At 44.9% G+C, this 13914-nt stretch overlaps 2 non-coding genes across 2 annotated transcripts; both read left to right on the top strand.

Annotated features, from left to right (window-relative positions):
• The first annotated feature begins 12017 nt into the window (after positions 1-12017).
• Trnak-uuu (transfer RNA lysine (anticodon UUU)) lies at positions 12018-12090 on the top strand. Its single transcript has one exon. It is a non-coding gene; the product is annotated as a tRNA-Lys (tRNA).
• A 1445-nt stretch (positions 12091-13535) lies between these two features.
• Trnak-cuu (transfer RNA lysine (anticodon CUU)) lies at positions 13536-13608 on the top strand. Its single transcript has one exon. It is a non-coding gene; the product is annotated as a tRNA-Lys (tRNA).
• The last annotated feature ends 306 nt before the right edge of the window (positions 13609-13914 follow it).

Here is a 13914-nt window from a genome sequence, read left to right as displayed (position 1 = left end):
TACTGGCGGAGACGGCACAGACAACTCCTCTGGAAAATCGAACAACAAAAAAGAAGACTCGAAATGAGGACACTGACCCCGACCGTGGAATCCACATTGAAGACGGTACAGCTAGTCTGAAGGACCTTCCACCTGTACCCAACACGTACACGCGGGAAGTTACGTACACGCGAGACTGGGCGGATGACATGGAGGAGCAAAGCCATGATGCAGAGATGGCTGACATAGCACAACGTTCAGGACGGACAGCACCCGACCGTCGACAGGATGTGTCCACCCGTCAACAAACCACCATCAATGATGCTCGTGGGGCAGATGATGATTCCGACTTCTTCTAAGTGGAGCAAGCATCGACTTCCATTGGCAAACAGTACCCCACCTGACATGGTATCGTCGACATGATATCTTTACAGGCGTACAGAATTGCAACCTTGAATATAAATAAAATTAGCAGCACACTCAATCTGAGAAATCTCCAAGATTTTCTGTACGCCGCTGATATTGACATCTTAATGCTGCAAGAAGTAACGGCTATCCGTTTGGACGACATCACTGGCTACAACGCCGTCATCAATCCTGGCAATGACAATAGCCTCGGCACAGCGATTATGACTAAAGAGGGGATCCTACTTACAGACGTGGCGCAACTGCCTAACAGTAGAGGCCTCGCTGTCACGATAAACAACACCAGGTTTATCAACATATATGCCCCGTCAGGAACCGGAAACAAGCGCCGCAGGACCGAATTTTTCAAAGAGGACATCGCCCCCCTTTTCGCGGTGCGATTTGACCAAATAATTTTTGCGGGTGACTTTAATTGCGTGCTGAGTCCCAAGGATCAGACGCCAAATTTTAACAAATCTCTGGAGCTGGAGGACATCGTCAGAGACTTCCAACTGTTTGATACTTGGGAACTAAAACACGGTGATAGGCTAGGTTTCACCTATATCACCAGCCATTCTGCCAGTCGTATCGACAGAATTTACGCAACATCCAATTTAAGGAGACACGTTTTACAGTCCGAGCTATGGCCCACGATTTTCTCTGATCATATAGCGTACATATGTACGGTAAATTTAGAGAAACAAGGCACTTACAGGGCGAGAGGTCAGTGGAAGCTAAACGTTACTCATCTTTCGGATCCTGGATGTCACGCCGCCTTCCACACCACTTGGGCAGAATGTGAAAGGAAGTTCCACTTGTACGGCACGGCGCTGAATTGGTGGCTAAACTGCGGGAAGCCTGCAATAATAAAGACAATGAAAACTTACTCCCGTGAAAAAGTCGTCTGGCGGAAGCGGACAGTAGAGTTTTACTCCAGCTGTCTGAGAGACTTGTGCGTTCGTGATGCTACAGTCATAACAAATTATGGGCAAATCAACAGAATAAAAGCAAAATTGCTCAACCTGCAGAGACACCATCTCGAAGGCTGTAAAATACGAACGCGTTTGCAGAACGGTACACGAGAAGAAACAACATCGATGTACCACATTCTCCAAGAGAACAAAAGACAAAAACTTAAAATTCTGACGGAACTCAAAACTTCAGACGGGAGACTCTTGACAGATCAAGCTGCAATACGAGACGAGATCCATCGACACTTTAGTGAATTGCTGGCCAATACACAGACAGATGAAACGGCGCAGCAAGCTCTCACTGCTAGGACGACAGAGCGACTCACTCCAGAAGAAGCTGATGTGCTCGCAGCGAGAATAACGGACGAAGACGTCGAAGATGCCATCTCGAAGAGCCCAAAGAACAAATCACCTGGACCAGATGGGCTACCCGCTGAATTTTATCAAACTTTTCGCGAACAAATAATTGCTAAATTGACACTCGTATGCAATGAAATACTAAATGCGGACACTGACCTTCCGAAGGAATTCTGTGAAGGTACAGTGGTCTTAGTCCCCAAAACACCAGGAGGCAAAACCGTGGAGAATCTTCGACCCATAACACTTCTCAATAGTGATTATAAAATCTTCGCCCGTATCATGATGCAAAGGTTCAATTCTGTTATTCGTACAGTGACAGGAGCCTACCAGACAAGTGTGGGAAAGGACAGAACGATATTTCAGACCTTATGCGACTACAGAGACATTATAGCGATATCGGAAGCCTGCAACATTCGCTGTGCTCTGATGTCGCTTGACTTTGAAAAAGCTTTTGATAAAGTTAATCAATCGTACCTGCTCCGGTGTATGACATCCATGCACTTCCCCCAGAAAATTATAGCCTCCGTGAAAAACATACTGACGAATAGCACGTCAAGAATCAGTGTCAACGGACAACTCAGTCACCCGATCAATATTCAGAGTTCGGTAAGACAAGGTTGCCCAATGTCCATGACGCTTTTCGCGATTGCGCTTGAACCTCTCTTAGTATGTCTGACTCGGCAACTCCGTGGATTACATATACACGGACAGAAGATCATATGTCAAGCCTACGCGGACGATGTAGGGGTACTTGTGACTGACGAAAGAGAGGTGGAAACAGTACTTGAAGTTGTGGCGACCTACGAAATGGCGTCAGGAGCTAAACTCAACCGCAATAAATCTGGTATTATGAATCTTGGTCGGGGTATAGAGATCAGAGCCGCTGGAAGTATCAACACTGTGGAAAAAATCAAATGCCTTGGAATAGAATATACGAGTAATATCCGCCGCACGGCCGCTCTCAATTATCGAAAATTACTTGCCACCTTACGGGCAAGCATAAAACAACACAGCTTGCGTAATTTAAACGTAATACAAAAAGTGCAACTGGCCAATACATACATCACTTCCAAAGTCAACTATGTTGCTCAAGTGCTGCCTCTGCCACGAACCATTGCACACCAAATGCAAGCAGCGCTTGGTTATTTTGTCAGCAGAGGTCAGATATTTAAGGTTTCATATGATACCCTGACGCTACCGACACGCAATGGAGGGCTACAACTGACAGACATCTACCTTAAAGCGCAAGCGCTATACGTTAGCAAAACTTATAAACAGTAGCAACGATCACCGCGGACCTTAGTGGCTCATCTCTTACGTGAAATCACCCCAGTCAGCAGAGATCCACCAATCGATGTGCATCACATCTCCCACGAGCTGTACCACTATAAACACTTTCTGGTGGAATACAGCTATGTACGCCATAGAATACCGGAGAAGGACATATATCGGGTTAAGGAGGTTTACAACACCTTGCTGGAAGGAAAATTGCGCAATCGAATAGAAAACAAGTTTCGACATTGTAATTGGAAAAACATATGGGACAACATATCTGACCCCCATCTACCATCCAATGTGCGATCGACGTGGTACCTCGCAGTCAATAGAAAAATCCCAACCAACTCCAAACTGCACGCGATACATCTGGCACACACACCAAACTGTTCCAGCTGCAATGTCGTCGACACTGCAGAACATCGCTTCGTCTGTGAAGATGTGAAAGACGTGTGGAATCTCTTCAGGCAAAAACTTGCACATGTGCTACGTACGTCACCTAACACAATTTCACCGGCACACGTCCTTCTGCCTGATGACGTGCCATATCCAAACACTAAAAAAAGGTCAGCCAACTGGCTCAAAGGATTGACAGTCCATTACATCTCAACGGCTATGACGAAAAGTGAAGCAGATTATTGGATGTACCTGATGACAGAACATCAAAAGCTCGAACGACAAATGAAATACAAAGACAACTACGCAAATTTCTTGAACCGAACATTGTCTCACCGACAGAGCTGAAGAACGATCAAACGGCATGTTGTTCAACCTCAGAATTCCTTTTTTTTCCTTTATGAAATTATCTATTAAGCTTCTCATTCATTTTACGCCAACAAGGTGGCTATTTCGTTTACCCTGCGCCCTCGTGTCGCAGCACTAATAGGTTGCTGACACACCCATGAGAAGCCATCAGGCTGAAGTAAGCCTGGCTCTAATATAAAAATCGCTCCCACTCAATGATGGAAGAATGTAGCGGAACTATTTCCTTTCCATAACCCCAAAAGAAGGGATTTTGTTTACTTGTATACATTTACTTCGTTACTCACCTATCTCGTATGAAAAAAAAATAAAAAAATAAAAAAAGAAAACAAAAAAAGAAAATAAAAAAAATAAAAATAAAAGAAAAGAAAAATAAATAAATAAAAAAAAAGTGGTTAGGATAGCTGGCTCTCACCCAGCAGGCCCGGGTTCGATTCCCGGTACCGGAAATTATTTTAATGCATTTGTTCCTATTCTCATTGTTCTCACATTGCTGAAAATACTGTTGCAAACTTTAAATTGCTGATGTATATATTTTTTATACATTTCTTGCTGAGAGCGACATTCGCACACAGCAAGCGATCTCATTACACAGAAATGTGCTGAGCTGAAATAGAATAATTTTTGCAATGCCAACTTATTTTTTCAGTTGAAATTTTAAATTGAACAAATTTCGTCCTGTTTGTTTAGAATGTTGTAACGTAGATTAATATGAACACCTGGCAATTTGTAAATAATTTAACAACACTTAGAACTCAATAACCATTCAGATTGTCGTAAAAATAATAACAATAAAAAAACTCAAGATGATGAGATGATTCCTAAACCCGCATAGCTGTATGAAGGTGCTTTATTATCAACTACCGATTTCACATCGGATCTTCAGGTTTATCTGTCAAGTATATAGGTCAATGTGTGAAATTTTTTAAATCGTAATATTGGAATTCATCAAAAACAACGCAGTATTTACAACGGTTATATTTCCGTAACATAGATGGACAATTACCGTGTCCCAGCTTTTGGGAAGTTAATAAAGTTAAGTCAAACCACGTTCGTGAAAAAAAAAAAAATAAAAAAGTGGTAGAGCACTGCTCTAATAAACCAGGCATCGGAAGTTCCATCCTCACAGGAGAAAGATGAATTTTGGAAATCAGTTGCGCGTCGTGGCCGTATAGCAAACAGTATCTGTGAAGACGAACAATTAGCGACAGGCGTTTTTTTTTAAGAATTACTCTCAGATGTGATTAAGGCGAATGGCGCAGATAAAGCAGTTGCCAAAGCAGTACAGCATAAAGTGGGACGAGGCTGTCTGAATTATATTTTATAGATGTATTTCTCACATATCTCAGAGCCTCTCGAGGTCGTCGTCGTCGTCGTCTTCGTCGCCGCCGCCGCCGCCGCCGCCGCCGCCGCCGCTTCTGCAGAAGTAGCAAATGGCCATCGTAGCAAATGCGGCGTGGGACGCCCTGCCATCGATTCCGAATGCACAAAGTGTGTGGTCTTGTTTCTCAGTCTATATTTGGTCGGTCTCGTAAGAGGTTGAATGTAACGAATGGGTGGGAAAGAGCAAGGGGCAGCGGCTGTGTAGAACGAAAACACAAATCCTCAGGGGTGTGAGCATTTCGAGATGAGTCGTATACATGTTATAGTTGGTCGTCAGTGACCATGTGGCCTAATGGATAAGGCGTCGGACTTCGGATCTTATGATTACAGGTTCGAATGTTGTCACGCTCGTTTTTTTCCAGTTCTGAAAAAGAAACATACCGTTTTAATGTAGCAATTGAGCATACGAAACCGTCTGAATGTTGCTGTTGACCATTTTTTGCTTGGAAATGCTCTTGAGCTTGAAACACACACAATAAGACCGGTGTTAATTAGCGAAATGATCGGCAGAGTGCCGACACCGCGAGTTTTGACTGGCACTTGCACATCTAAAACAACGGCGGAAAGTAACTCGTTCGGCTTTTGAGTCACATAAAGTATGTGTGTTAATTTTGACGCTACTAGCTCTGCATGCTGTCATGCCATTTCTTTACCTCTCAGAAATGATTATGACATAAAAGTGAAGTACGTGACGAGTGTGACGTTGGGAAAACATTAGGCAGCATGGAGAGATTCTGTATGGGACCACCCAACCCAAACGAGTACTGTGTGACGTGCTATCCGGAAGGTATTTACCGAGGTAGCCGGCTAGCTCAGTCGGTTGAGGGTCAGACTCTTAATCCTAGGGTCGTGGGTTCGAGTCACACGCTGGGCGCAACGGAATTTTGTTCCGCTGGAGATGTAAATTACCGTTTTTCTGATTAACGCGATGTAATGGAAATAGCAACTTTAAACTTTGCCTACGTCTCTGTCAGTCACAAGGAAACTGTATTTGAATGTGAAGGTGATTTTGTAGACATGTGTGGAAGACATGTTTTGAAATGCAAGTGTTGTAGTTTGGAGAGCACATCGGATACGTGTCATATGTGTAGCCAAGCAGTAATGGGTCGCCATAGCTGCAAATATTAGCCGGTAATATGAAGTGTTGTCAGCTGAAGTCTGATGATGCAGACGACCGTAAGGACGAAGTACCCAAGAGTAACGCTAGGCCGCGCATCTTTTGCTCAGTGGTAGAGCACTGCTCTAATAAACCAGGCATCGGAAGTTCCATCCTCACAGGAGAAAGATGAATTTTGGAAATCAGTTGCGCGTCGTGGCCGTATAGCAAACAGTATCTGTGATGACGAACAATTAGCGACAGGCGTTTTTTTTAAGAATTACTCTCAGATGTGATTAAGGCGAATGGCGCAGATAAAGCATTTGCCAAAGCGGTACAGCATAAAGTGGCACGAGGCAGTCTGAATTACATTTTACAGATGTATTTCTCACATATCTCAGAGCCTCTCGCGGTCGTCTTCGTCGTCTTCGTCGTCGCCGCCGCCGCCGCTTCTGCAGAAGTAGCAAATGGCCATCGTAGCAAATGCGGCGAGTTACGCCCTGCCTTCGTTTCCGAATGCACAAAGTGTGTGGTCTTGTTTCTCAGTCTATATTTGGTCGGTCTCGTAAGAGGTTGAATGTAACGAATGGGTGGGAAAGAGCAAGGGGCAGCGGCTGTGTAGAACGAAAACACAAATCCTCAGGGGTGTGAGCGTTTAGAGATGAGTCGTATACATGATATAGTTGGTCGTCAGTGACCATGTGGCCTAATGGATATGGTGTCGGACTTCGGATCTGATGATTACAGGTTCGAATATTGTCACGCTTGTTTTTTTCCAGTTCTGAAAAAGAAACATACTGTTTTAATGTAGCAATTGAGCAGTACGAAACGGTCTGAATGTTGCTGTTGACCATTTTTTGCTTGGAAATGCTCTTGAGCTTGAAACACACACAACAAGATCGGTGTTAACTAGCGAAATGGTCGGCAGAGTGCCGCCACCGCGAGTTTTGAATGGCACTTGCACATCTAAAACAACGTCGGAAAGTAACTCGTTCGGCTTTTGAGTCACATAAAGTATGTGTGTTAATTTTGACGCCACTAGCTCTGCATGCTGTCATGCAATTTCTTTACCTCTCAGAAATGATTATGACATAAAAGTGAAGTAGGTGACGAGTGTGACGTTAGGAAAACATTAGGCAGCATGGAGAGATTCTGTATGCGACCACCCAACCCAAACGAGTACTGTGTGACGTGCTATCAGGCAGGTATTCACCGAGGTAGCCGGCCAGCTCAGTCGGTAAAGCATGAGACTCTTAATCCTAGGATCGTGGATTCGAATCACACGCTGGGCGGAACGGAATTTTGTTCCGCTGCAGATGTAAATTACCGTTTTTCTGATTAACGAGATGTAATGGAAATAGCAACTTTAAACTTTGCCTACGTCTCTGTCAGGCACAAGGAAACTGTATTTGAATGTGAAGGTGATTTTGTAGACATGTGTGGAAGACATGTTCTGAAATGCAAGTGTTGTAGTTTGGAGAGCACATCGGTTACGTGTCAGATGTGTAGCCAAGCAGTAATGGGTCGCCATAGCTGCAAATAGTAGCCGGTAATATGAAGTGTTGTCAGCTGAAGTCTGATGATGCAGACGACCGTAAGGACGAACTACCCAAGAGTACCGCTAGGCCGCGCCTCTTTAGCTCAGTGGTAGAGCACTGCTCTAATAAACCAGGCATCGGAAGTTCCATCCTCACAGGAGAAAGATGAATTTTGGAAATCAGTTGCGCGTCGTGGCCGTATAGCAAACAGTATCTGTGAAGACGAACAATTAGCGACAGGCGTTTTTTTTAAGAATTACTCTCAGATGTGATTAAGGCGAATGGCGCAGATAAAGCATTTGCCAAAGCTGTACAGCATAAAGTGGGACGAGGCAGTCTGAATTATATTTTATAGATGTATTTCTCACATATCTCAGAGCCTCTCGCGGTCGTCGTCGTCGTCGTCTTCGTCGTCGCCGCCGCCGCCGCTTCTGCAGAAGTAGCAAATGGCCATCGTAGCAAATGCGGCGAGGGACGCCCTGCCTTCGATTCCGAATGCACAAAGTGTGTGGTCTTGTTTCTCAGTCTATATTTGGTCGGTCTCGTAAGAGGTTGAATGTAACGAATGGGTGGGAAAGAGCAAGGGGCAGCGGCTGTGTAGAACGAAAACACAAATCCTCAGGGGTGTCAGCGTTTCGAGATGAGTCGCATACATGTTGTAGTTGGTCGTCAGTGACCATGTGGCCTAATGGATAAGGCGTCGGACTTCGGATCTTATGATTACAGGTTCGAATGTTGTCACGCTCGTTTTTTTCCAGTTCTGAAAAAGAAACATACCGTTTTAATGTAGCAATTGAGCAGTACGAAACCGTCTGAATGTTGCTGTTGACCATTTTTTGCTTGGAAATGCTCTTGAGCTTGAAACACACACAACAAGACCGGTGTTAACTAGCGAAATGGTCGGCAGAGTGCCGACACCGCGAGTTTTGACTGGCACTTGCACATCTAAAACAGCGTCGGAAAGTAACTCGTTCGGCTTTTGAGTCACATAAAGTATGTGTGTTAATTTTGACGCCACTAGCTCTGCATGCTGTCATGCAATTTCTTTACCTCTCAGAAATGATTATGACATAAAAGTGAAGTAGGTGACGAGTGTGACGTTAGGAAAACATTAGGCAGCATGGAGAGATTCTGTATGCGACCACCCAACCCAAACGAGTACTGTGTGACGTGCTATCCTGCTGGTTTTTACCTAGGTAGCCGGGTAGCTCAGTCGGTAGAGGGTCAGACTCTTAATCCTAGGGTCGTGGGTTCGAGTCACACGCTGGGCGGAACGGAATTTTGTTCCGCTGCAGATGTAAATTACCGTTTTTATGATTAACGCGATGTAATGGAAATAGCAACTTTAAACTTTGCCTATGTCTCTGTCAGTCACAAGGAAACTGTATTGAATGTGAAGGTGATTTTGTAGACATGTGTGGAAGACATGTTTTGAAATGCAAGTGTTGTAGTTTGGAGAGCACATCGGTTACGTGTCATATGTGTAGCTAAGCAGTAATGGGTCGCCATAGCTGCAAATATTAGCCGGTAATATGAAGTGTTGTCAGCTGAAGTCTGATGATGCAGACGAACGTAAGGACGAAGTACCTAAGAGTACCGATAGGCCGCGCCTCTTTAGCTCAGTGGTAGAGCACTGCTCTAATAATCCAGGCATCGGAAGTTCCATCCTCACAGGAGAAAGATGAATTTTGGAAATCAGTTGCGCGTCGTGGCCGTATAGCAAACAGTATCTGTGATGACGAACAATTAGCGACAGGCGTTTTTTTTAAGAATTACTCTCAGATGTGATTAAGGCGAATGGCGCAGATAAAGCATTTGCCAAAGCAGTACAGCATAAAGTGGGACGAGGCAGTCTGAATTATATTTTATAGATGTATTTCTCACATATCTCAGAGCCTCTCGCGGTCGTCGTCGTCGTCGTCTTCGTCGTCGTCGTCGCCACCGCTTCTGCAGAAGTAGCAAATGGCCATCGTAGCAAATGCGGCGTGGGACGCCCTGCCATCGATTCCGAATGCACAAAGTGTGTGGTCTTGTTTCTCAGTCTATATTTGGTCGGTCTCGTAAGAGGTTGAATGTAACGAATGGGTGGGAAAGAGCAAGGGGCAGCGGCTGTGTAGAACGAAAACACAAATCCTCAGGGGTGTGAGCATTTCGAGATTAGTCGTATACATGTTATAGTTGCTCGTCAGTGACCATGTGGCCTAATGGATAAGGCGTCGGACTTCGGATCTTATGATTACAGGTTCGAATGTTGTCACGCTCGTTTTTTTCCAGTTCTGAAAAAGAAACATACCGTTTTAATGTAGCAATTGAGCATACGAAACTGTCTGAATGTTGCTGTTGACCATTTTTTGCTTGGAAATGCTCTTGAGCTTAAAACACACACAACAAGACCGGTGTTAATTAGCGAAATGGTCGGCAGAGTGCCGACACCGCGAGTATTGACTGGCACTTGCTCATCTAAAACAACGTCGGAAAGTAACTCGTTCGGGTTTTGAGTCACATAACGTATGTGTGTTAATTTTGACGCCACTAGCTCTGCATGCTGTCATGCAATTTCTTTACCTCTCAGAAATGATTATGACATAAAAGTGAAGTACGTGACGAGTGTGACGTTAGGAAAACATTAGGCAGCATGGAGAGATTCTGTATGGGACCACCCAACCCAAACGAGTACTGTGTGACGTTCTATCCGGCAGGTATTTACCGAGATAGCCGGCTAGCTCAGTCGGTAGAGCGTCAGACTCTTAATCCTAGGGTCGTGGGTTCGAGTCACAAGCTGGGCGTAACGGAATTTTGTTCCGCTGCAGATGTAAATTACCGTTTTTCTGATTAACGAGATGTAATGGAAATAGCAACTTTAAACTTTGCCTACGTCTCTGTCAGTCACAAGGAAACTGTATTTGAATGTGAAGGTGATTTTGTAGACATGTGTGGAAGACATGTTTTGAAATGCAAGTGTTGTAGTTTGGAGAGCACATCGGTTACGTGTCAGATGTGTAGCCAAGCAGTAATGGGTCGCCATAGCTGCAAATATTAGCCGGTAGTATGAAGTGTTGTCAGCTGAAGTCTGATGATGCAGACGACCGTAAGGACGAAGTACCCAAGAGTACCGCTAGGCCGCGCCTCTTTAGCTCAGTGGTAGAGCACTGCTCTAATAATCCAGGAATCGGAAGTTCCATCCTCACAGAAGAATGATCAATTTTGGAAATCAGTTGCGCGTCGTGGCCGTATAGCAAACAGTATCTGTGATGACGAACAATTAGCGACAGGCGTTTTTTTTAAGAATTACCCTCAGATGTGATTAAGGCGAATGGCGCAGATAAAGCATTTGCCAAAGCAGTACAGCATAAAGTGGGACGAGGCAGTCTGAATTATATTTTATAGATGTATTTCTCACATATCTCAGAGCCTCTCGCGGTCGTCGTCGTCGTCGTCGTCGTCGTCGTCGTCGTCGTCGCCGCCGCCGCCGCCGCCGCTTCTGCAGAAGTAGCAAATGGCCATCGTAGCAAATGCGGCGAGGGACGCCCTGCCTTCGATTCCGAATGCACAAAGTGTGTGGTCTTGTTTCTCAGTCTATATTTGGTCGGTCTCGTAAGAGGTTGAATGTAACGAATGGGTGGGAAAGAGCAAGGGGCAGCGGCTGTGTAGAACTAAAACACAAATCCTCAGGGGTGTGAGCGTTTCGAGATGAGTCGTATACATGATATAGTTGGTCGTCAGTGACCATGTGGCCTAATGGATAAGGCGTCGGACTTCGGATCTGGTGATTACAGGTTCGAATGTTGTCACGCTCGCTTTTTTCCAGTTCTGAAAAAGAAACATACTGTTTTAATGTAGCAATTGAGCAGTACGAAACGGTCTGAATGTTGCTGTTGACCATTTTTTGCTTGGAAATGCTCTTGAGCTTGAAACACACACAACAAGACAGGTGTTAACTAGCGAAATGGTTGGCAGAGTGCCAACACCGCGAGTTTTTAATGGTACATGCACATCTAAAACAACGTCGGAAAGTAACTCGTTCGGCTTTTGAGTCACATAAAGTATGTGTGTTAATTTTGACGCCACTAGCTCTGCTTGCTGTCATGCAATTTCTTTACCTCTCAGAAATGATTATGACATAAAAGTGAAGTACGTGACGAGTGTGACGTTAGGAAAACATTAGGCAGCATGGAGAGATTCTGTATGGGACCACCCAACCAAAACGAGTACTGTGTGACGTGCTATCCGGCAGGTATTTACCGAGGTAGCCGGCTAGCTCAGTCGGTAGAGCGTCAGACTTTTAATCCTAGGGTCGTGGGTTCGAGTCACACGCTGGGCGGAACGGAATTTTGTTCCGCTGCAGATGTAAATTACCGTTTTTCTGATTAACGAGATGTAATGGAAATAGCAACTTTAAACTTTGCCTACGTCTCTGTCAGTCACAAGGAAACTGTATTTGAATGTGAAGGTGATTTTGTAGACATGTGTGGAAGACATGTTCTGAAATGCAAGTGTTGTAGTTTGGAGAGCACATCGGTTACGTGTCAGATGTGTAGCCAAGCAGTAATGGGTCGCCATAGCTGCAAATATTAGCCGGTAGTATGAAGTGTTGTCAGCTGAAGTCTGATGATGCAGACGACCGTAAGGACGAAGTACGCAAGAGTACCGCTAGGCCGCGCCTCTTTAGCTCAGTGGTAGAGCACTGCTCTAATAAACCAGGCATCGGAAGTTCCATCCTCACAGGAGAAAGATGAATTTTGGAAATCAGTTGCGCGTCGTGGCCGTATAGCAAGCAGTATCTGTGATGACGAACAATTAGCGACAGGCGTTTTTTTAAGAATTACTCTCAGATGTGATTAAGGCGAATGGCGCAGATAAAGCATTTGCCAAAGCGGTACAGCATAAAGTGGCACGAGGCAGTCTGAATTACATTTTACAGATGTATTTCTCACATATCTCAGAGCCTCTCGCGGTCGTCGTCGTCGTCGTCGTCGTCGTCGTCGCCGCCGCCGCCGCTTCTGCAGAAGTAGCAAATGGCCATCGTAGCAAATGCGGCGAGGGACGCCCTGCCTTCGATTCCGAATGCACAAAGTGTGTGGTCTTGTTTCTCAGTGTATATTTGGTCGGTCTCGTAAGAGGTTGAATGTAACGAATGGGTGGGAAAGAGCAAGGGGCAGCGGCTGTGTAGAACGAAAACACAAATCGTCAGGGCTGTGAGCGTTTCGAGATGAGTCGTATACATGATATAGTTGGTCGTCAGTGACCATGTGGCCTAATGGATAAGGCGTCGGACTTCGGATCTGATGATTACAGGTTCGAATGTTGTCACGCTCGTTTTTTTCGAGTTCTGAAAAAGAAACATACCGTTTTAATGTAGCAATTGAGCATACGAAACCGTCTGAATGTTGCTGTTGACCATTTTTTGCTTGGAAATGCTCTTGAGCTTGAAACACACACAACAAAACCGGTGTTAACTAGCGAAATGGTCGGCAGAGTGCCGACACCGCGAGTTTTGACTGGCACTTGCACATTTAAAACAACGTCGGAATGTAACTCGTTCGGCTTTTGAGTCACATAAAGTATGTGTGTTAATTTTGACGCCACTAGCTCTGCATGCTGTCATGCAATTTCTTTACCTCTCAGAAATGATTATGACATAAAAGTGAAGTACGTGACGAGTGTGACGTTAGGAAAACATTAGGCAGCATGGAGAGTTTCTCTATGGGACCACCCAACCCAAACGAGTACTGTGTGACGTGCTATCTGGCAGGTATTCACCGAGGTAGCCGGCTAGCTCAGTCGGTAGAGCGTCAGACTCTTAATCCTATTGTCGTGGGTTCGAGCCACACGCTGGGCGGAACGGAATTTTGTTCCGCTGCAGATGTAAATTACCGTTTTTCTGATTAACGAGATGTAATGGAAATAGCAACTTTAAACTTTGCCTACGTCTCTGTCAGTCACAATGAAACTGTATTTGAATGTGAAGGTGATTTTGTAGACATGTGTGGAAGACATGTTCTGAAATGCAAGTGTTGTAGTTTGGAGAGCACATCGGTTACGTGTCAGATGTGTAGCCAAGCAGTAATGGGTCGCTATAGCTGCAAATATTAGCCGGTAATATGAAGTGTTGTCAGCTGAAGTCTGATGATGCAGACGACCGTAA

Source organism: Schistocerca gregaria, unplaced genomic scaffold, assembly GCF_023897955.1.
Source record: "Schistocerca gregaria isolate iqSchGreg1 unplaced genomic scaffold, iqSchGreg1.2 ptg001852l, whole genome shotgun sequence".
Lineage (NCBI taxonomy): Eukaryota > Metazoa > Arthropoda > Insecta > Orthoptera > Acrididae > Schistocerca > Schistocerca gregaria.
Note: the sequence above shows the minus strand (reverse complement) of the source record. Positions and strands in the feature narration are given on the sequence as shown.